The sequence below is a fragment of the Talpa occidentalis genome, unplaced genomic scaffold, assembly GCF_014898055.3.
Source record: "Talpa occidentalis isolate TD23 unplaced genomic scaffold, MPIMG_talOcc4v2.1 talOcc4.5, whole genome shotgun sequence".
Classification (NCBI taxonomy): domain Eukaryota; kingdom Metazoa; phylum Chordata; class Mammalia; order Eulipotyphla; family Talpidae; genus Talpa; species Talpa occidentalis.
In genome coordinates, this window is record NW_023604861.1 from 16,119,789 (window position 1) to 16,140,858 (window position 21,070).

The following is a 21,070-nucleotide window of genomic DNA, read 5'->3' on the forward strand; positions in this document are numbered from 1 at the left end:
TACTTTATATTGTGATTCCTGCTATAAAAAATGTTTCAAAATGTCATAGCTTAATTATTTATTTATATAACTAATGAAGAATCTTTTTCATTAAGACAATTCCAAAAATTATTACTACTTTTAATGAGAGTGGAAACTGATGAAATGAAGTGAAATTGCTGTATCATTTGGAAATAATCAATTTTGCTATCAACGATATAGAATAAAATGAGGGTGAAACTTTTATAAATTTAAGCATAGGTACTATGTATTTGATTTGCAAACGCTATAGACTTACTCATAGGAAGACTTAAGTGCAGAATGAGTTTGTAGTATATGACGATTAGATTCCATAATATTGTTAAATGTACAATAAGTTAAATCTAAGAAACAGCAAGGATAGCCACAATACATAGAAAATATGGTGTAAGATAAAGGGTGTCATTTTTAGAGAGAACGTGAAAAAACAAGTCTTGATCATGACACATCTGGGCTAACAGCTTTGTTTCCCCTAAATGGGTCATTCATTGGTGACACTCAGTATGACCCTATACTGGCCATATGTGTTTAGTCCAAGATAAAACTCATAACTATTCAGAAGGATAACTAGTGAACTATAGCTATAGGCAAGGCATACTGTCATCTATTTGTATGCATCATTCTAATAGAAGATATAATTATGTCTGCATCATTTGCCCAGTCATCTTCCATCTGTTGGGGTCCTTTTGTTCAAATCTAAGCTCTGTTTCTTGTAAAGAGCAACCATATAGAAAGGGTGAAGGGGGTAGGAAGGGAGGGAGAGAGGGAAAGAGAGAGAGAGAGACTTTTTTTTAGGTTACTCAGGACTTAATGTCATCCTTCCAGCCATGTAACTTATCCTAAATATATGCACATACACCCCACTATATTTGTTTATTTCTATACATTTTGATTTAATTTTATATGATATATGTTTCAGTCACCTTAAATTATACCATGAATGTATTTGTTCCATAACATCTGGGATATTTTATCTGGTATTGTACTTGGAAACTGTCACTACATCAAGATAATCACCAGCATGACACACACTACCCCTTTTTGACCCTGGTAAAGATCAAAAATGCATCAGCTGGGCCCTCCCTGGTGGCGCAAGCGGTTGGGAACCACACCGTGAAGCTGTCCACAGCCTCTGCAGTGCGAGTTCGGACCTGGCCAGCTGGCGAGAATCCCACATGGCGCAGCAGACCTCTCCTGTCTCGCCCGCTGCTCCCCTCAGCAGTGCCTTGGTCCCTCTGCCTATTCTGTTCCCCACTCTGTCTCCTGTGAATCCTCTCACCCTCCCGTGCATCTGGCCTGTACCACGGTTCTTGTATAAATAAATAAATATATTTTTTTTAAATGCATCCGTCTACCATGTGCTTTGGAAGTTCACTAGATTTTTACACATACTGATTTATGGAAGTCATAGGATCACTCTCACTTAAAGGCCATACTTCCACTTATGTAGATCGCATCTTAGATACCTGAGATTAGTTTTGAATCCAGATGGTTCTGAGATATTAGCAGAGTCCACATAAACCTTTTCCTCATAATTATTCTCATAAGTAGAGGACAAAATTGCTTTTTTTCCAAAATGTGGTCATGTGGACAACTGGTCTCCCTGCATGTGCCCAAGCTTATCATAAAGTGGAAGGTTGCAAAGAAAATGTGTGCTAGAGCCAGAGCTAGCTTTCTCTATGCTTCCATATTTCAATCTGGAACTAAAAGGACTTCAATATTTCCAAATTCAAACCTGACTTTTCAGAATTTTATGAAGGTATATTTATCAAAGTGGAAAGATAGAATTCAGTTTGATTCACAATCTGTTAACTTGATTTTTTACTTTAAGTATTTGGACATATGGTATGTGGGCCACCATTAGTACCCAAACTTCTCGTAAGTGCAAAGACTGGGTCTGCCTTTATGTCTTTATTTATCTACATAAAGAAGGAAATTGTAATAGCATGTGAAAGCAGGACAAGTTTTTTAAGCAATAACAGAACATTGACTAAAATTATTCAAGTAAATTATGATAATTTTTAAATAATTTTCTTTCTCTAAAATTGTTTAGCAAATTGGTTGTTTAAGTTTGAAAGCATTTCAAATAGAATAAACTAGTGCCTATGGAAAGGGAGGTTTAAATAGATAAATGAAATAATGAAAACTTCAGGCAAAATAAGGTTTGGAGGCACAGATTAAAGATTTATGAAAACCTTCAAAAAATGATAGATGGGGCAGTGCATGATAGACTTTGATATAGAAATAATATTTCAGTGAGTTCTTTATAATCCATTCACAGTGCTGTAAACCAATGCTACTTCAATAAAAATATTACAACAAAAAAATCTACCCCAAAAGTCATTGTGAGGGTGCATCAAAATACAAAGAAAAAAATAATTTTTTTAAGCAATAAAGTTCTACATGAGAAGAGTAAACAATAAAAGAAATAAATCAAACTGTACTAGAGCACAGTTGAAAATGATTGAAAGATGTTGAAGAGCGTGGACATATTTATAAGAAGAGAGGACTGTGGAAAAGTATTCATTATAAACTTAAGAATTCCTTTCCCATCTGTAGTATAACATGTAATTCTATCATCTACAGAAGATAAAAATAAAGTAAGAACCAGGAAAAGAGAATAACAACACACACACACACACACACACACACAAAGATAAGTGGAGGTACAAAAAAGAATTGTAAAAATTATCAGGTCCTGGATGTTTTCTGAGAAATTTTGCATAAACACAGAAGTTACTTCTATAAAAGAACACTAACTAATACAGCCATATATTGCATAATTTTTTAAAAGATGTATCTTGGGCCTTCCTGGTGGCCTAGGGGTTAAGTCTCAGTGCTATCACCTCTATGGCATGAGTTCGAGTTTGATCCCCAACCAGGGAGCTAACCAACATGGCACAGCAGACCTTGCCTTTCTCACATGCTGTTCCCCTTAGTAGTGTATTTCAGTAGATCCACCTGTTCTGCTCCCCACTGTCTCTGGTGAATCCTCCACCCCACCCCAATCCTAGCACCGCTGCCCTACACCCCAGTGATTCTATGCAAATAAATAAATAAATAAATAAATTGATCATATATTTAAGAATTACCACACAACATAAATTTGATAGAGTCACTTAATGTCTTACATATGTTGAAAAATATAAACCAAATAATGTGAGCAACTAGATGTCCAGCATTTAATGATTTTAATTTCAGAAAGCAAAACAAACAAAAAGGAATTTCTAAGAACGGAGTGGAAGTGGGATAAAACAATAAATAAAATGCAAGAATGAAAGTTACTAAAGTTAACCTAAAACAATTACACATTTTCAAATGGAGAAACATTAGCTAGAAGTCAGGGAATGCTGGAAAAATTCAACACAAAAATTTATAAAGTCTACATTAACAACTATATATGACTGGTAAAAACAAGCTATGAGAAATGAGTATGATGATTAAGAAATCTGTACACAGCTGAGTCAATAGAAAAACCTCAGAAAATCTGGTTTTCTGTGTAGGTGACTAAGCATAAAGAAAGGCTAAAGTGCACAAACTCCTAAAGTTTGTATGGCAAAAGAAGGAAAACTAAGATACTTTATAATATGGAGACACATTGCAAATAGGAAGCAGGCAGTGAGAATAATGGTTTTTTTTTTTGTTTTTTTTTTCCCTGCTCCAGCAGCAAATACTAAGTCACTTTTCCTTTAATTCAAGGTCAATCAAAGAGACACTCCTCATGACAGGCTTTGGGACACTCTACCAGGCCCCTGAGGATCACAGAACAAACAGTGAATTAGAGGATAGTCCCTTAATCCTTTTGCATATTTTGATAATGATTAAAGTGTCAATGGGTATACATTTTTCACTTCACTCCAATACAGAGGACATTTTAAGTGAAAGAAGAAAAAAAACTGAAAGACAAGAAAAAGCTGGAAAAAAATTAATAAGTTTCCCTCTGTAATCCTAACTCTGCCCTCACCCTGCCTTTCAATAAATGACACAATCATGAGAAACAGGGGTAGTAGAGATGTTCTGGCATGTAGTGTCAGACAATGCGTCGGGAATTTCACTTAGGGTACCCCAGTGAAGGTTAAAGATCATGGATTTAGTATCTATTCTGCCTCTTTAGAGATGTGAAATTGACTGTAATTTGCAATATTGCTGGGAAAAAATCTCTATTTCAAGGTTCTAGTCCAAAACAATTGATAATCATGTTCACTTTAACTCTTGCAAGTGTCTCTTATTTGATAAATGAATTATAGTTATGAGGTTTACAGTGACTGGTAGACACAATAACTTTGAAGGAGTGCAGAAGACTTTAATGAATTGATGGAAAGTGGGCTCTAGTCTCACTCCCCGTGTGTGTGTGTTTGTGTGTGTGTGTGTGTGTGTGTGTGTCAGAGAGAAAGAGAGAGAGAGAGAGAATGTGTGTATGTGTGTGTCTTTGCATGTGTGTTTAAGGAATATGATCAGCAAGATAGTTGATTTGGAGGCAGTGTAAAAGAAGCAAATTCTCATAGGTAGTAGCAATATAACAGTGAGATAATGGAGAACTTGAAGCTGTGACTATCACAAAACAGTTAAAATATGCCATTGTTCTTCAAAAGAATACAGAGAGCCAATGTTTAATTTCTACACTAGCAGTTATACACCACAAAAGGTACAGTTGGCACTTTCCTGACCACTTTATTTACATCATACCATTTTACCATTATGTGAAGCCCAGGTGATTGGTAGTATTAGTCAGGATCTTTTATAAGGAAGGGAACTGGGGCAGATATTTAACTGATTGTCCAAGGTCACAAAGCTATTAGATGGACAGACAGTATGCTAATGCAAACTCTTTGGAATTCCAGCAAGAATTTTTAAAAATAATCTCTCAAAAAGCATTGCTGATTAACATTCAGCAAACATGAAAATGCTTCATTACATGACCAGTATGATAGTTACCAATCACATTAATGATCAAGCATTTGTAATGTATATACATTAAAAATTAAAATGTGTTACATTTAATTAATTATAATTTAAACAGTCAAATTTGCTAGTGCTTACCTTATTAGCAGTGCATATCCAGAAAAATGACATATGATTAAAAATAATTATTTTTACTGGTTTCATTAGTTTTTTTTAACTAACAAAACATCATTAACTAATAATCATTGGTTATCTGTATGTCAACCAGTAGAACAATTTTTGGGAACATATGATTTGAAGATTATAATCATAGACAAGAGAAACATTTCTTTACTTCAACTAGTTAATAATCACTGTGTCTTATTTATTTGTGTTAATAATCATAAATTAATATTTTAAATTGAATTCAATTACTACTATATAATAAATAATTGCAATAAATTTGTTAATTACATTTTTTTCCTAATCTGCCTATATCTGTTTTCAGTCAAAAATCATGGATTTTTTTAACAGTCACATTCTATGGAGATGAGTCGTTGGCCTCTTTTGTCCTGCTCAGTTTTCTTTAAAAAAAAAAGGGGGGAGACCTTGACAATTATGAAATTTCCACATTAATTCTGGTAATTTGTATTTTATCTTTCAATTTAGAATGTCCAGAGATTATAAAATAAGATAAAAAGCTAATATAGTTATAGGATTCAATAAATAAATTTTCAATAGCCATTTACCACACAGACTATCTCATAAACTTGTATACACATGGTTTACCTCATACTGGCAGGTTTATTGCAAAGGCACTGAGGCTGAACTATAGGTATATCTTTGTAAAGGACAAATAATTCACAGAGGTGAATAAAAGCAAAGGTGAGATGCTCACAAACAACTTCAGATTAACTATAGAGATTCTAAGGAGAATATCAGGTTTTTTTAATCAATTACTATAATTATTAGATATTATGAAACAATGGGAAATAGGTAACAGTTCCTTCCCTGGGTTTCTGGCAGAAAACTAATAGAATCCTTGTAAATTCCTGAGTGATAACAACGTGGAAGAATCTTTTGATCTATTGAGGTGACTCCTGGATGACTCCTGGATGGGGGCTGTTAAGCAGAAAGAGGAAACCATTATTAGAAGTCTGAAAAATTTATCTCTACCTTCTAATTCTCCAAGAAGGGAAAGGGCTAGAAATCAAGTTAATTGAGAAGCCTCCATAAGATATTATTAACAGGAGGTTCAGAGAGCTCCAGGTAAATGAACATATTCACATGAGGCAAGGGGATGACACACCCCAACTCCATGTGATCAGGACCCTCCCAGAACATGCCTATGATTCTCTTCATCTGACTGTTCAAATGTATGCTTCATTGTATCCTATAAGGAGGAGCATGTTGGAACCTCTGATCTCTAGCTGGTGGGTTAGAATTTTGTAGTATTACTGTAAATACCGTTAACATTTTATTCCTAAAATATCCCCACTCTCTTCAGAACTTATTCTTATTTTTATCTAAGATAGAATTTTTGCCACATTGGTCTTAAACGATGGCAACCTGTAATTTTATTTATTCATCCAGTCCTTGACTCTTTGATATCAGTGTTAAACTAGTTTTACAAATGAGCTGAGTTTTTTTCCTTTTTTGTTTTATTCTCTGCAGTATTTTTCATAATTTTCAGTTTCTAGATCTTAAATATTTAGTAAAAATTATCTGTGTTCTATCACTTATTGTGGGATTATATTTAACAACTTAGAAATATAAATCTCAATAAATTGTATTTTTCTGGAGATTTGGCCTAATTTTCAAATTTATCCACATAAAATATTACCTAATATTCTCTTAAATGTGCTCTCTCTAAATGAATATATTAAATTTAATATATACATACCTAAACTCTATTACATGAATATACATTATTTTTTCTATATACATTTATAGAAATTCACTATATCTATTTGTTCATAATATATACTTATTTATAAGATTACTTGTTGTTTTCATATTACTTTGTAAAAATAAGGAATAGTTTCAGAAGAAAATTGAACAGTTTTTCCACAATTTTATTTTAATCTAACAAGGAATACCATTCATCAATCATAGGAATAAAGTGTTGTACTAACAAACAATTTCAAGATCACTAAAGCGTGAAAGAAAAACAACAGACATATTTTTAATATTACATTTATAAGCCAAATGTACATCAATTTTTATTAAAGTTAAAGAAATCAGACTAGTGGTTACCCAGAAGATGTTTTTTTAGCTGTAATTGAACTACCATTATTTTACATCATTGCTGGTGTTTTGACAGTATAGGCTCTCCCCCAACAGGTGAAATCACCATAGCACTCCCACCATCCAAGCATAAATAGCCCTCCATTACAGTTCACTGTGTTCTCATCCCCCTGTTTTCAACTCTTTCCTCTTCCCCCTCCAAAGATGAAGGTCAAAGGTGAGTTTTGAAAGGTTGTTTTTAAAGTTTGTCTTTGTCACATCCTCTGTTTTGTTTTGTATTTTTCCTATATTCCATATATAAGTAACACCATTGCCTGGAAGATATTTGAAGGGTATCTAGAAGCTAACGAATACAATTTGACAAATGTGAATATCTTTGCAATATATTCCCTATTTGTCTCCTTTAGCTATTATTATTTTTTTTAATAGAGGCATGCTATTTATTTATTTATTTGTTTGTTTGTTTGTTTGTTTTGTTTATACATGCACTGGGTACAGTCAGAAGCGCGGGAGGGTGAGAGAATTCACCAGAGCCAGAGCGGGGAGCAGAACAGGCAGAAGGACCGAAGTACACTGCTGAGGGGAGCAGCGGGCATCAGGAGAGGTCTGCGCGCCATGTGGGACCCTCCTCTGGTGGCTGGGGAGCAACCGGGGATCGAACCGGCGCCTCAGAGGCCGCGGGCAGCTTCACAACCCAGCGCTCAACCGCTGTGCCACCGGGGAGGCCCTCCTTTAACTATTATTAAATAATTAACTAAGTAGATATCATTGAGATTTTATAAATACTTAAATTCTAAGATACACAGATACTTTTTTCCCTGTTGTAAATTGGCAATTCTATAATACCATTTAATTCTAGAGAACTATGTATGTGAAATAAAAAGATGAAAGTTACATGCAAAAAATAAAAATGGCAACTCAAATAATGAAAATAATTATTTTCTCCTGAAAACATGTCTTCAACTTAACCCAGTATATATTAATACTGCCTCTTAAAATTAAATTTATCCCCTATTATAAAGCAATGAGCTATGAAATGATTTCTACTTATAAATGTAATTTGGAAATGGGATGGACACAATAATTTGATAGGTAAATAATGTAGGTATTGAGACATAATTAGATAATAGACTTTCACAATTTATGAAATTACACACAGAAATACTAGATGCAGGAAGTCAAATGTACTGCTCTCTTTTCTATCAAGTATTCAATATTGCGTAGTTGCCTCCCAAAGAAAAATATGCAGATGGGTCTCCCAGGTGGCACAGCAGGTTGAGCACAGCGCTGTGGGCGGTCTGAGCCTCTGCAGCGTGGGTTTGATTCCCACTTCATGCAGCAGACCTCTCCTGTCTCGCCCACTGCTCCCCTCAGCAGTGTATTTCGGTTGTCTGTCTGTTCTGCTCCCTGCTCTGTCTCTGGTGAATCCTCTCACCCTCTCATGCCTTTGGCCTGTACCACAGCTCTTGTATAAAAATAAAAAAATCTTAAAAAAAAAGAAAGAAAAATATTCAGAAAGAAAATATTTTGAAAATGTAAATCATATACAAATGAGGAAATTATCATTATTCCCTTTTAAATCCTCTGATCTCTTACTGTCACTTAGATGAAACAATCAAAATACTCTGCAATGTCTTTTAAAATTTTATTGCATGTTGTCACTCAAAGCAAACAGGCTCTTATACTCTCAATTCACGGTCCCAATTATTCATAGATCTTGTGTGGTTTGGGTCTTTCTGTATTCCAAAGGATTATGTGATTTTCATACCACCTTCTGCTGGGATTTAACTATGTGACTAGTTCTGTCCTAAAAGCTGTTGGCAGAAGGTATATTGTATAATATCCCACTGACTGAAGTATTTAATTGAGATAGCAAGGGGGAAATCTGGGTGAACAATATATAGGAACTCTGTATACTTTGCAAATTTTCTTTAAAAAAAAAGATTTATTTATTTATCCATACAAGAACTGGGGTACAGGCCAGCGGTGCGGGGGCGGGGGGAGGGTGAGAGGATTCCCCAGGGACAGAGTGGGGAGCAGAGTGGGAGTCAGTCAGGCAGAATGACTGAAATACATTGCTGAGGGGAGGAGCAGGTGAGACAGGAGAGGTCTGCTGTGCCATGTGGGTAGCTCCGTGGCTGGCTGGTAATAAAATTTTATTATTTTCTGAAATCTTCAAATTATAGCCAACAATGTATAAAGACACCAACTTGTCATGATCAGGTGGATTTATTTCAGAAGTACAGAGATGTTTTAACAGCTAAGCAGTAATTTAACTCATAATATGTAGGAAACATTATCTTCCCAATAAATGCAGAAAAAAAAATCTATTCTTGATAGAAGTTCTTAGTCACTTTTGAGTGAAAGGGAATTTTTTCTATCTCACAAAAGGGCATTTATGCAAAGCATGCTACTAACATTGCTGTTAATGGTGAAAGATCAAATTCTTGCCTCCTAAAATTAGCTAAGGATGTTGATTCTAACCACTGGTTGTAGCCAGTGTGACAAGGTCAGTAAGCAAGTAAGTTCATAAATAAATAAATCAATAAACCAACCAAAAAAAAATCATCTAGAGTAAAATAACAATGTTATTGTCTACATAGAAAACTGCTATCTTCAGAAAAGCATATAGGATTTGTGAGTTTAATAAGAGGCAGAAATATTTTTGTATTGTTCATTTCAGTCAAACTCACCCTTCATTTTTCTTTACACATTTTTTTCTTATTTACAAAGTAGATCCCTATGCCTATGTCATTGTCTGTCCTCCCTCGTCATTTATCCCAACGTCTGTGTCTTCAGTTTTTCAGTGAACATCTCATTTTCTTTCTGGTTCTTTATTTATCTTTATCCTCCCTAAATTATCCCCCACCATCTCACTCTCTCCTTATTTTCATATATTCTTTATATAATCTTATTAATATACTTTATTTTGTAACTTATCAAATTAAAATGAAGTTCAGTCAACACAGACCAAATTCAAAGTAATGAACAAGTAAAGTTCCGAGTTATCATTGCAAAATGTCTAAAAAGTTTCAACTGTAAGATTTTCTTAACATTTACTTAGTTCAAAAGTTCAAATAACTTTTAAATTACAAAGTCTTACATTCTTCAATCATTTTTAAAATTTGTCTCAACTTGCTTTAAGATCAATTTTCACTTTGTTTTTAGATCTAAGTATATAACAATTTGAGAATTTTAATCAAGTAATTAATGCTAATGGATTTTGTGTAAGTTTTGCAATATTATGTGTGCTCATGTTATTCAAATTCAAGAATTGTTAGAGGGTAATACTTTCATTATATTAATCTAAAATGACAGGAGAAAATATATCTTGCTTCGGAGACAATTGATCTCTTGTTCATCTAGAACTTAGTTTGTTATATTATGTTAGGTATTTACCAAAAGTATTAATCAGCATAAGTGCACTATGAGGGGTAGCACTTAATAGAAACTTTATGGTTTCTCAGAAATGTTATATGTAATGATATGTGGACAGCATATTAATAAACTTAGTGATACATTTATTATTTTACAAAGTAAAATTAAGAAGGAAAGTCACATGTGTCAAATTCTGATTGTAATTAAAAAACAAAAAACAGGCCTCCCTGCTGGCTTAGGGGTTAAGTCTCAGCACTATCACCACTGCAGCCTGAGTTCAATCCCTGGACAGGGAGCTAGCCTACATGGCACGGCAGACCTCTCCTGTCTTGCTGCTGCTACCCTCAGCAGTGTATTTCATAGATTCATCTGTTCTGCTCTGCACTCTGTCTCTAATGAATCCTCTCACCCTCTCACACCTCTGACCTACATCCCAGTTCTTCTACACAAAATAAATAAATAAATCTTTAAAGAAACGAACATAAACAAAAAGAAGTGTAGGGTTTGGGTAGTTGTGTAATTTATAAATTGTTTCACAATAGTACTCTGATATAATATGTTCTGTATAGATTGATATTTAGTTGATGGGATTGAAACACAAGTACTATGATTTCATAGTATATAAGAAGTATTAAAGGAATACCTGAGCCTTACCAAGACTAATAAAATTAATAGCATGGTTAATTTAGATAATGTTAGACACTCTGTTATGTTCACATTTATTTCAAAAATTGTCCATTCTTTCCCAAAGCAATTTGTACAAAACAATGAGTTATTTGTTTCAATATATTATCATCATGCTTTTAATTAGAGGATCCTCACTAATCATATAAAGGAATCTTTGTATTGATTCCTTGAACACATTACAAATAGTTTGTGAGCATTCTAGAAGTCATTATTTCCAAATTGCAAAGAATCAAGCAATGATTATCAAGGTACAAGAGTGCTTGATAACACAATCAAGAATTTACATAATTCATTATGATCTCTTTATCTAGGACAATGTAATGATAGCATGCAGTAGGGGGATAAATTATAGAAAATTGTCTGCTTACAGCTTCATACATATTTAAAAGAAAGATTACTTCCCTGATAAACCATGCTCTGCATTTTCAAAGCTGTTTTGTGTATTATTATGCTCCTGTTGATACAGGTCATAGTGCTCACCTTGACTTCTCTTCAGTGCCCATATATGAGTCCTTTATGAATATTATTATTTACATGCATCTGTATGTATACATATAAATATAAAATAGTTTTTGAAAATTTAAAATAATTGCTGGCCATTTTTAAATATAAAAGAAATGCATATTTCTCTTTGTACAATTTTTTGTCCTTAGTTATATTCATTAATTCTAATATTCCTTTAAATCCTCACTAGAAAACATAATGATTTTAATAAGCCAGTTGAAGTTTAAACAATGGTATAAAGAGATGATAATTTGCATTTTAATTCCAACTGTGACATTAGAATTCTTTACTATTAAAGCTAGCTACTTATTATCTATCTCAATTTGAAATGGGAAACAAAAATAAATTACATCAAACTTAACACTATCCCACATTTTACATATTTTATTTTATTTATAGTTAATATGTTACTCAAATGAAGACAATATTATTTCTCATGGAAATACAGATGATATATATATATATACACATATATGATAATGTCAAATAGTAAAACAGATAAAATGTTTTCTGATTAGTTAATTACATTATAAAGCCCTGGTTATTTATGGATGCAAGTAGTTGACATTTTATCCGTTATTTACAGACCAGAAATCTCCTAAGACTGCATATTCAGTAACTTGGGTATAAATTAGGCTCAGGTGAAGAACTAAACCAAAAATAATAGTACTATTTTCCTTAATTAATTTTTACCTTGAAACAGATTTATGCAAGGAATTATCCTTTTTATGGTGACTTTAAAAAGATCTAAATTGCCCCAGTTTTTTCCCTAGTGAGATCATTTCCTTCTGCTTTACTTCTTTTGGTAAATCAACAGAGTGCCTTTGCTTACCAAGCAAAACTCTGTTGGATATCCTCAGGTCTTCCCATTTTCCTCTTTACCTCTTGGATAATATAGTCTGTTTATCTTATGTCTTTGGACCTTGTCCACTTAATTCCTGACCACTCTATTTTACCTACATACTAGAACTTTCCTCCCAGTTAAATTAATTACAAATCTTCTGGTGGTCTTCTTTGAACATAAAATTTAGATAATAATGGTCAAAATCTCCATAAGCCTTTAGTATTCTTTTTTTTTAAAGATTTATTTATTTATTTATTTATTTATTTATTTGTTATTTATTTACTTATTTATTTATACAAGCACTAGGTACAGTCAGAAGCGCGGGAGGGTGAGAGAACTCACCAGAGCCAGAGCGGGGAGCAGAACAGGCAGAAGGACCGAAGTACACTGCTGAGGGGAGCAGCGGGCGGCAGGAGAGGTCTGAGCGCCATGTAGGACCCTCCTCCGGTGGCCAGGGAGAGGCCAGGGAGCAGACAGGGATGGAACCAGCCCTGCAGAGGCTGCAGGCAGCTTCGCAACCCAGCGCTCAACCGCTGCACCACGAGGGGAGGCCCAAGCCTTTAGTATTCTTATATACAGTTCTATTGAGACATTGTCTTGTTTTTCAATGCTTATTTTTAATTTTTCTCTATAAAGATACTCCTATCTCCTTTAAGTATTTGGAGGCTAAATGCCTGCATTAAATAAGAATTCATTAAATGATTAGGCAATTTAGTGAATGGGTGAAGGATACATTAATAGATTAATTTGTAATTCTCTTCCCTCATTTCTTTCCTGAATAGTTAAATCTTCAAAAATGTTAAAAATGTGAATAAGCAAGTCATGAAAATGACAGTAAACATTTATACACTTCACTTTTTCCTATGGCAAGCTTTGATAATTCATCTTCAGAAAATAGCAAAAAATATTAGCAAATATATTTTCTTCTCCAAATTACATAGCTCACAGGCTTGCTGACTTGTGGAATGCTTATTGGCCAGGATGAAACAGAGGACATTCTAGTTCACCTTAGACCTACTTCTCCATAGCTTGTAACATAACCTTGGACAAAGTGCATCGAAGCTATATGGTTTCCAAAAGAATTGGACCAGATTAACCAACCTTAGCTCTAAATTTCTGTATATTATTAACATTTAGAAATACAATTCACTGTTATAAGTCAAAGAGTGTAAAAAAAAAAAAAGGCATAAGGTTAAAGTTAAGTTACTTCTAGTATCTCTCAATTTTATTACCGCACTTCCACTCGTTTTACTCCATAGGAGTCTAGCATAGATTAGTTTTTCTACTTTGAAACTACCTCGAAGCTAAGAAGTTCTATCAAAGTAATATAGATAATGTCTATGGATTTTTAGGTTTATTTTAATAACAGTGTCAAAGCAACATGATGTCAGTAATTCATTTTACTTAGAAAAGTTTGGTTCCACATGGAAAGACATTTAATTAATTATTTTAAGTATAATTATGGGTATCTGGGCCCTCCCTGGTGGCACAGGCGGTTGAACGCAGTGCTATGAAGCTGTCCATAGCCTCTGCAGTGCTGGTTCGATCCCGGCCTGCCAGCGAGGGTCCCACATGGAGCAGCAGACCTCTCCTGTGTGGCCAGCTGCTCCCCTCAGCAGTGTATTTCGTCAGTCTGCCTGTTCTGTTCCCCACTCTGTCTGGTGAATCCTCTTGCCCTCCCACACATCTGGCCTATACCCTGGTTCTTGTATAAATAAATAAATCTTAAAAAATAAATAAACAATGGGTATCTGAATATTGACTAATGTAGAAATTATCTCAAAAAATATGTGAACACGATTTGCTAAATAAAGGCGACTTCTTTTAGTTACCTCCTATACACAGTGGGGAAGAAATTTTGATACAATTTTCAAAGATTGTATTTAATGAAAACTTAGGACCAAACCTGAATCCACATACTTAAATTAACTTTGACCATCTTAGTACATAGAAATATTTCAATGTCATTAAAAATGTAAATCAGATTAAATCCTATTATATGTGAATATTGCAATAGATCATACAAATATTTTTTTTAAAATCAGTGTAATAGAAAGAATCACCCAATAAATTTAATATTTTTTTCCATTGTTAGCATGATAGCTGAAGACTTCTGGTTAAACAACTAAAAGACTACTAAAGATATTTATTTTGGGGGTGAATTCTTCTACCTGTTGGGAAATATCTTAAAATCCTTTTTATGAATGTAGATTTTTCTGCTTTCCCTTTTAGTTCTAATTTTACTTCTGAATCTGATATTAGATCCAAACAATTTCATGACTATTTCATCTTCTTGGTAAATATAAGCATTTTGTCATCACAAAATATCCATCTTTATTTCTCAAGATACTTCTTATACTCTAGTTTTCCTGATATTATTCTAGTTACTATAGCTTTATTTGTTTTGTTTTTTCTATTCACACACATCCAATGATGATAAAGCCAATTATCTCTACCTTTTTAATTTATATTCAGTCAATATCAGTAATGCCTTTGAGATCCTATTGTAGTCAAACCACTAGAGAGCTAGCTACCTTGTGTGTAGTTATTCCATAAAAATGCATGTACCAGAAGCCCCACCATTACATCGCCTTACTAGAAAAATATACTGAATTCAACACATGCTTTTCTACGAAAAAAATTACAATTTATCTACTTCATTCTAGAAAATAACAAAATTATGTAGAAGCCAATTTCATTTAATGGATATTTGATACCAAACTGAATAATGACTTTGATGAAGTTATTAGTATAAGTTATGCCACTTGTAAGTTCAATAATAACAAATAAATGCTTAGTAAAAATGTTAATTAATTTTACTAACCTGTTTATTTTCAACATTTGACAACATGACTGAATAAGTTTTAGACTAGAACAAAATAATATTTTGACAACAGAAAGTCTCTCCATGCAACCAAACATATTAGTGGTTCAATGTGAGTATTTTCTTTAATTCAGGAGTATTGCTTTGATTTTGATTAGGAGTGTTGCATTTTTCAGAGATAGTCCAAGTAAAACCTCATGGTCTTTATCTCTCACCTTTATTTTCCTGTATTTACTTTTGTTTTAATATAAGAAGCCAATATTTGCTATAAAGTAACAATTTCCCAATAATTCTTTAGCAAAAAACTTGACTCACATACTAAAAGTAGAAAGTATTTCCTGCCTTATTTTGGCCCAAAGGAAAGCATAAAGTTCTTGTTTATAGAGATTAAGATTTTTTGTGTTATTATGGGACACCAAACCCACCTATCTACTATACATTTAACACACAAATAGAAATGTGTCTTTTCTTTAAAAACTGTCTGCTACAAAACTAAAACATGGGAGAAAATGTAAGGTTTAAAATAGCTCATTAATCTTTGAGAAAAGCCCATTTGCTCATTTGGACAATAATTGTACTTGTGTTCAAACAGTACACACACACACACATACACACACACACAGCATAACAGCCTTTCCTTGTCGAAAATAGTAATAGCTAATACAAGTTATGCAGTATGACTTGCACAACAAATGAGCGAGCACATAATTTAATTATATAAGCTATGAGACTGGTTAGTTAAAATTCTAAAATACTTATAATAGATGTCACAGGATTCTAGAAGTTACTTCTAGTATAGATAGAAAACAAATTGTCATTGGCAAATATACTGCAAAGCCTGTATTCCCCTTTCTGTACTACATTGCATTTTAATAAACTTCAATAACACTAGCAAATAACTTTCTGGATGTTTGCTATTGTTCTGGGATATTATTTTATTCATGCAGTTTTATGTATTTAAATCACTTTGAAATTCTCTGCTTCCATCTGCTCAGTGAGTCCAATTTATGTCTCCTTTATAACAGATATTCTTTTTATTATATGACATTCCTTATGCTCAAATTACACTAAACTATATTTTGTTTTCAGTCACATCTTCATTTTTCTATCAGATTACTAAAAACAAAATGTAAAAAGCAACAAGAATCCTTAAACTCTTTAGCTAATTTAACACATCTCTTCAGGTAAGCTTTGGCAAAGAAAGCATTCTGCTATACTTGCAGAAGCAACCAAATGTGTCAAAAAATACAATAAATTTTTGCATGACTTAAATCTAATACAAAGGGAAAAATGCTAATTATTTTATATATCAAATAAGAAGCATCATACCAAAATCTGAAGGAATCATTTGCTGAGAACATTCAGCTCCATAATAATTTTCAATTCAGTGGTTAAAGTTAAATGTTCTTTCTGGGGCCTCCTTGGTGTCCTAGGAGTTAAGTCTCAGTGTGCACAATAGCCTCAGTTCCATTCCTATCCCCAGCCAAGGAGCTAACCCACATTGCACAGCAGACCTCTTGTTTCTCCCTGTGCTCCCCTCAGCAGTGTATTTCAGTAGATCTGCCTGTCCTGCTCCCCACTTTGTCTCTGGTGAATCTTCTCACCCCTCCCCTCTATCCTAAACCCCAGTTCTTTGATGCAAAATAAATACATAAAATCATTAAAATAAATAAATAAAAATAAAATAAGTGTTCTTTCTTGGGTAAGCTGGAACTTCTTGGGCTAAACATACTTATTTTAGTATGGAAATCACTTACTCACTAATAAGGATTTATTTTAAATTACTTATGTGAATCTACAAGCATGAGTTCTACATTTGTCATAAGTATTTTTAGTTATACAACATTGTTGCATGGGTTAATTAAAAGTGATTATTGATTAAGTCTCTATATTTCTTGATGATATGATGAAATTCCTTTGGCACCACACTTGGCCTGGGAGAAGTTAAATTTTCCTAAAATAACTTTAAAAGTATGCCTGTCTTAATGTAATTGCTCTTGTAAACATAACACCTGCTAGTTTATTGATCACAATTATAATGCACATTTTATACTCCTGTACTGTTGACTACCCTTCATTGGTACATTATCTCACACCACTTAAAATTCATTTTCTTTTCCCTTAACTATATACTAATAAAATCCAACAAAGTTATGCGTTCTTCTTTAATATTCTTTCCTACCAAATTGATATTGCATAGTAGCTAGGTGTATGGACTTTGGGATTAGATAAATCTTGGTTCACATTTAAATGCTGCTATTTTTATATTGGGGAAGCTGAGTAATTTAGATTTCACAACAGCTGATCACCTTGTCTCCAAATGCTTAGACTGCATTGTCCTATGTGTTATCCTTATAACATATGAGAGATATTCTGTTCATTGCTGATCAGTTAGTCTAATTATCTTCTAATTGGTGTTATAAGTCATTAGTATTTGGTCATCTGAGTAATATAATAGTTCTTGAATATTTAAATGAACAATAATTAAAACAATATGATTATTTTTATTTTTCTTACTACTTTCTAGTTCTTTTCTGTCATTTAACTTTCTTTAGTAGTTATCAAGCTAGGTTGTTTGTTCTAGTTGGTTTGACAAGAAAAAAATGTTTATTAGTTACTAAATGGAAATACAGTACAAATTGCTACTAATGTAAATCACTTTCATGTTACCATTTTGTATAGTGTATGCAAAAAAACCATTAGATAATTATAATTTCTATGGAACCCAAACACTGATTTGGTATTATTTATTTTCTCATGGATATAGGTAATTGGAAATCTTTACAAAAATATTTATTTTAAGAATGGACAAACTGATCTATGGTGATAATAATTTCAGATGTACTAAAAAAATCTGAAAACTGGTATTTTTTCAGCAAAATTTAGTCAGCAATTTTTGAGCAAACATCACATAAATGCTAAGCAATTATTAGTAATTACTTTGCATAAAATCCAAACCCCACTTATGCTCTCTTAGACTCAAAAACTGAGATCAAGTGATGCAGCTTAAAATATTTTCTATATTACACTTGCAGAATGAAGCTGTCAACTATCTAAATACACAAATGCAATCAAGAAGTTATTTAAATTTGAAATGGAAATAACCATCTCCATCGCTTTTAGATTATACTCTTTTTCTCTTTCTTTTTTCTAATATTTTGATTGGTCATTTTTTTTTTAACTTCTGAGGAATAAGGAATTTTGGTATGGCTGATTTGAAATTATTAAGAGTAACTACATATGTGATAGCCCTCAGAAACTGAGCAGTCAGAACTTAACTTCAGTGAGATTGTCACCTTTGATGATCCTATCTTTGAAACATGCATTTCTCTTTAGTCAGAAGCACTATGTCTATTTTTTTGTAAATATTTATTTATTTATGCTTACAAGAGCTGGGATACAGGTCAGAGGTGTGGGAGGTGAGAGGACTCACCAGAGACAGAGCGGAGACCAGAACAGGCAGATTGACTGAAATACACTGCTGAGGGGAGTGGCAGGAGAGACAGGAAAGGTCTGCTGCACCATGTGGGTAGCTCCCTGGCAGGCTGGGAATCAAACTCATGCTGCAGAGGCTGCGGAAAACTTCATAGGTTGCGTCTTAACCCCTTGCGCCACCAGGGAGGCCTAGAAGCACTGTCTATTGCAACTTTCTTTTTGTTCATTTTAACTTTCAAAAATCACACGTTACTGCCAGGTACTTTTAATATGTGTAGACATGCTAAATGTATTGTACTGTTAATGTACCAATGAAAAGTAATCAACAGTACAGGACTTCTAACTTTGTGTAAACAACAGACTCACTCAGCAGTTAATTCAGTAGGCATTAATGAAAGGTTATGAGATACATAGTGTTCTGTGTTTGATCTTTATTTTAGTGTTTTGATTTTAATGGAGGTAACGTTAATGGATAGAGAGAGAAATCTCAGGTTTATATTTATGAGGAAAAATTAAAATTTAGAGTGATTAGGACTAATAGCCATTCAGAGAGTTTTCAAGGAACATGAAAATAGTGAGTGTATACTTAACTTCTATGAAGAATAACAGCTATTGAAATATAAATACCAAAAACCATTATTTTACTTAAGTATTTTACTTAGAATATATATATGTATGTTTAACCTAATGTGCAACATTAATTTGTTAATCTTTTTATAAAATTATATATATATATTATAGTCAGCCATGGTGTTATAGCATATGCATTAATATGGCTTTTAAATTCTAATATTGATGGCCAGAATTAGCCTGTGAGCTTATAAAACACAAAAAAGTTGATTCTCAAAATAATATGGATAATACTAAAGGAATTATTTAATTAAATTTTACAATCTGCCTCTTAATCAACTTTTGATGTATAATAAACTGTAACTTTTCTATGGCATAAAGCAATATTTGTTTATTTCTCATTTACATTTTTGTGAAGATCATCTAGTTGGAGTTCACTGTCTTTGGTTTCAAGAAAAGAGTTGAATATAAGCATACTTCAGACTTCTATAATTTTCCTTCATCCAGAGTTACCTAAAAATGTTTACTCTTAGGACAAAAGGCTGGATGTGTGGAAAAAGAAAAGCTGAATCCCAACTACACAAGTGCATTTCAAGCCCCCGCTTACACAACATCCATAATCTCTAAATGGTCAAAGTCAAGTTATATACCTGAGTCCAGCACCATTGAGAATGTGTACACCTCCTCACAAGAAGATTGAGAATTGAGGAAATGACTGCTATTTGCTAAACAATTGAGTCTACCACATCTGTGCAAGAGTGATAACAGCATTCTCATACAGTTGTGTAGAGAACAAGAATTATAAAAATGCTATAAAAATTGAGTATATGTATGTATTAATACTATTAGTAGAATTTTAAATAGGAGCCAATATGATTTATATCTTGATTCAGAATGAAAACTAATTGTTTAACAACTTCATAAAATATCTTAGCTCAAACTAAACAGTTAGGGTCTGGAAATATATAAATGGTGGAGAGATAATTTTTCCTTTATTTCAAATAGTAATATTAAACATGTTACATGTTGAATTAAGTAATATTTTTATGACACATTTTTGTCAAAACAAAAATATTAGTGAGTTGAGGAATTCTCTAGTGCCTGTTATAACAGAAGTCATGTATACTTTCATATCTGTAAATTTTCAATGAGTTACTATATATTTTGGTTGAAAGATACAAACAAAATTCAACCTAACACAGAACTGCTGTTGGAAAAGAGAAATATTTCAATATCCTATTCAGTTAAAGCAAGTAAATTAATGACTAACATATAAGATATGGACATTTCTTTTTTCATATTTTTCCAAATACTTTTACAGAGCTTATTTTGATTTTATTCTTCACAACATTTGGCACTATTAAAAGTCAGTGGTTAAAACATGCCAATAATATTCTAATCTGCATTTACTTTATCATTAATGTGCTGACATACCTTTTATTATTCATTTTCTTGCCTTTTCTTTGGCTTCATTTCATAGTTGTTTCACATTTATTTAATTGAGTTGCTTTTATGTTCTTCATTTGCTTTGTAGAAAATATTTATATATCCTGTATCTCCACGATCTCTGTGTTAAACATATTATAAATGTTTCCTCTCAGTTGATGTTTGTCTTTCAACAAAATTATTGGTGAATTCAAAAATTTAATTTTGATATACTTATGTTTTTCATAGTTCATGAT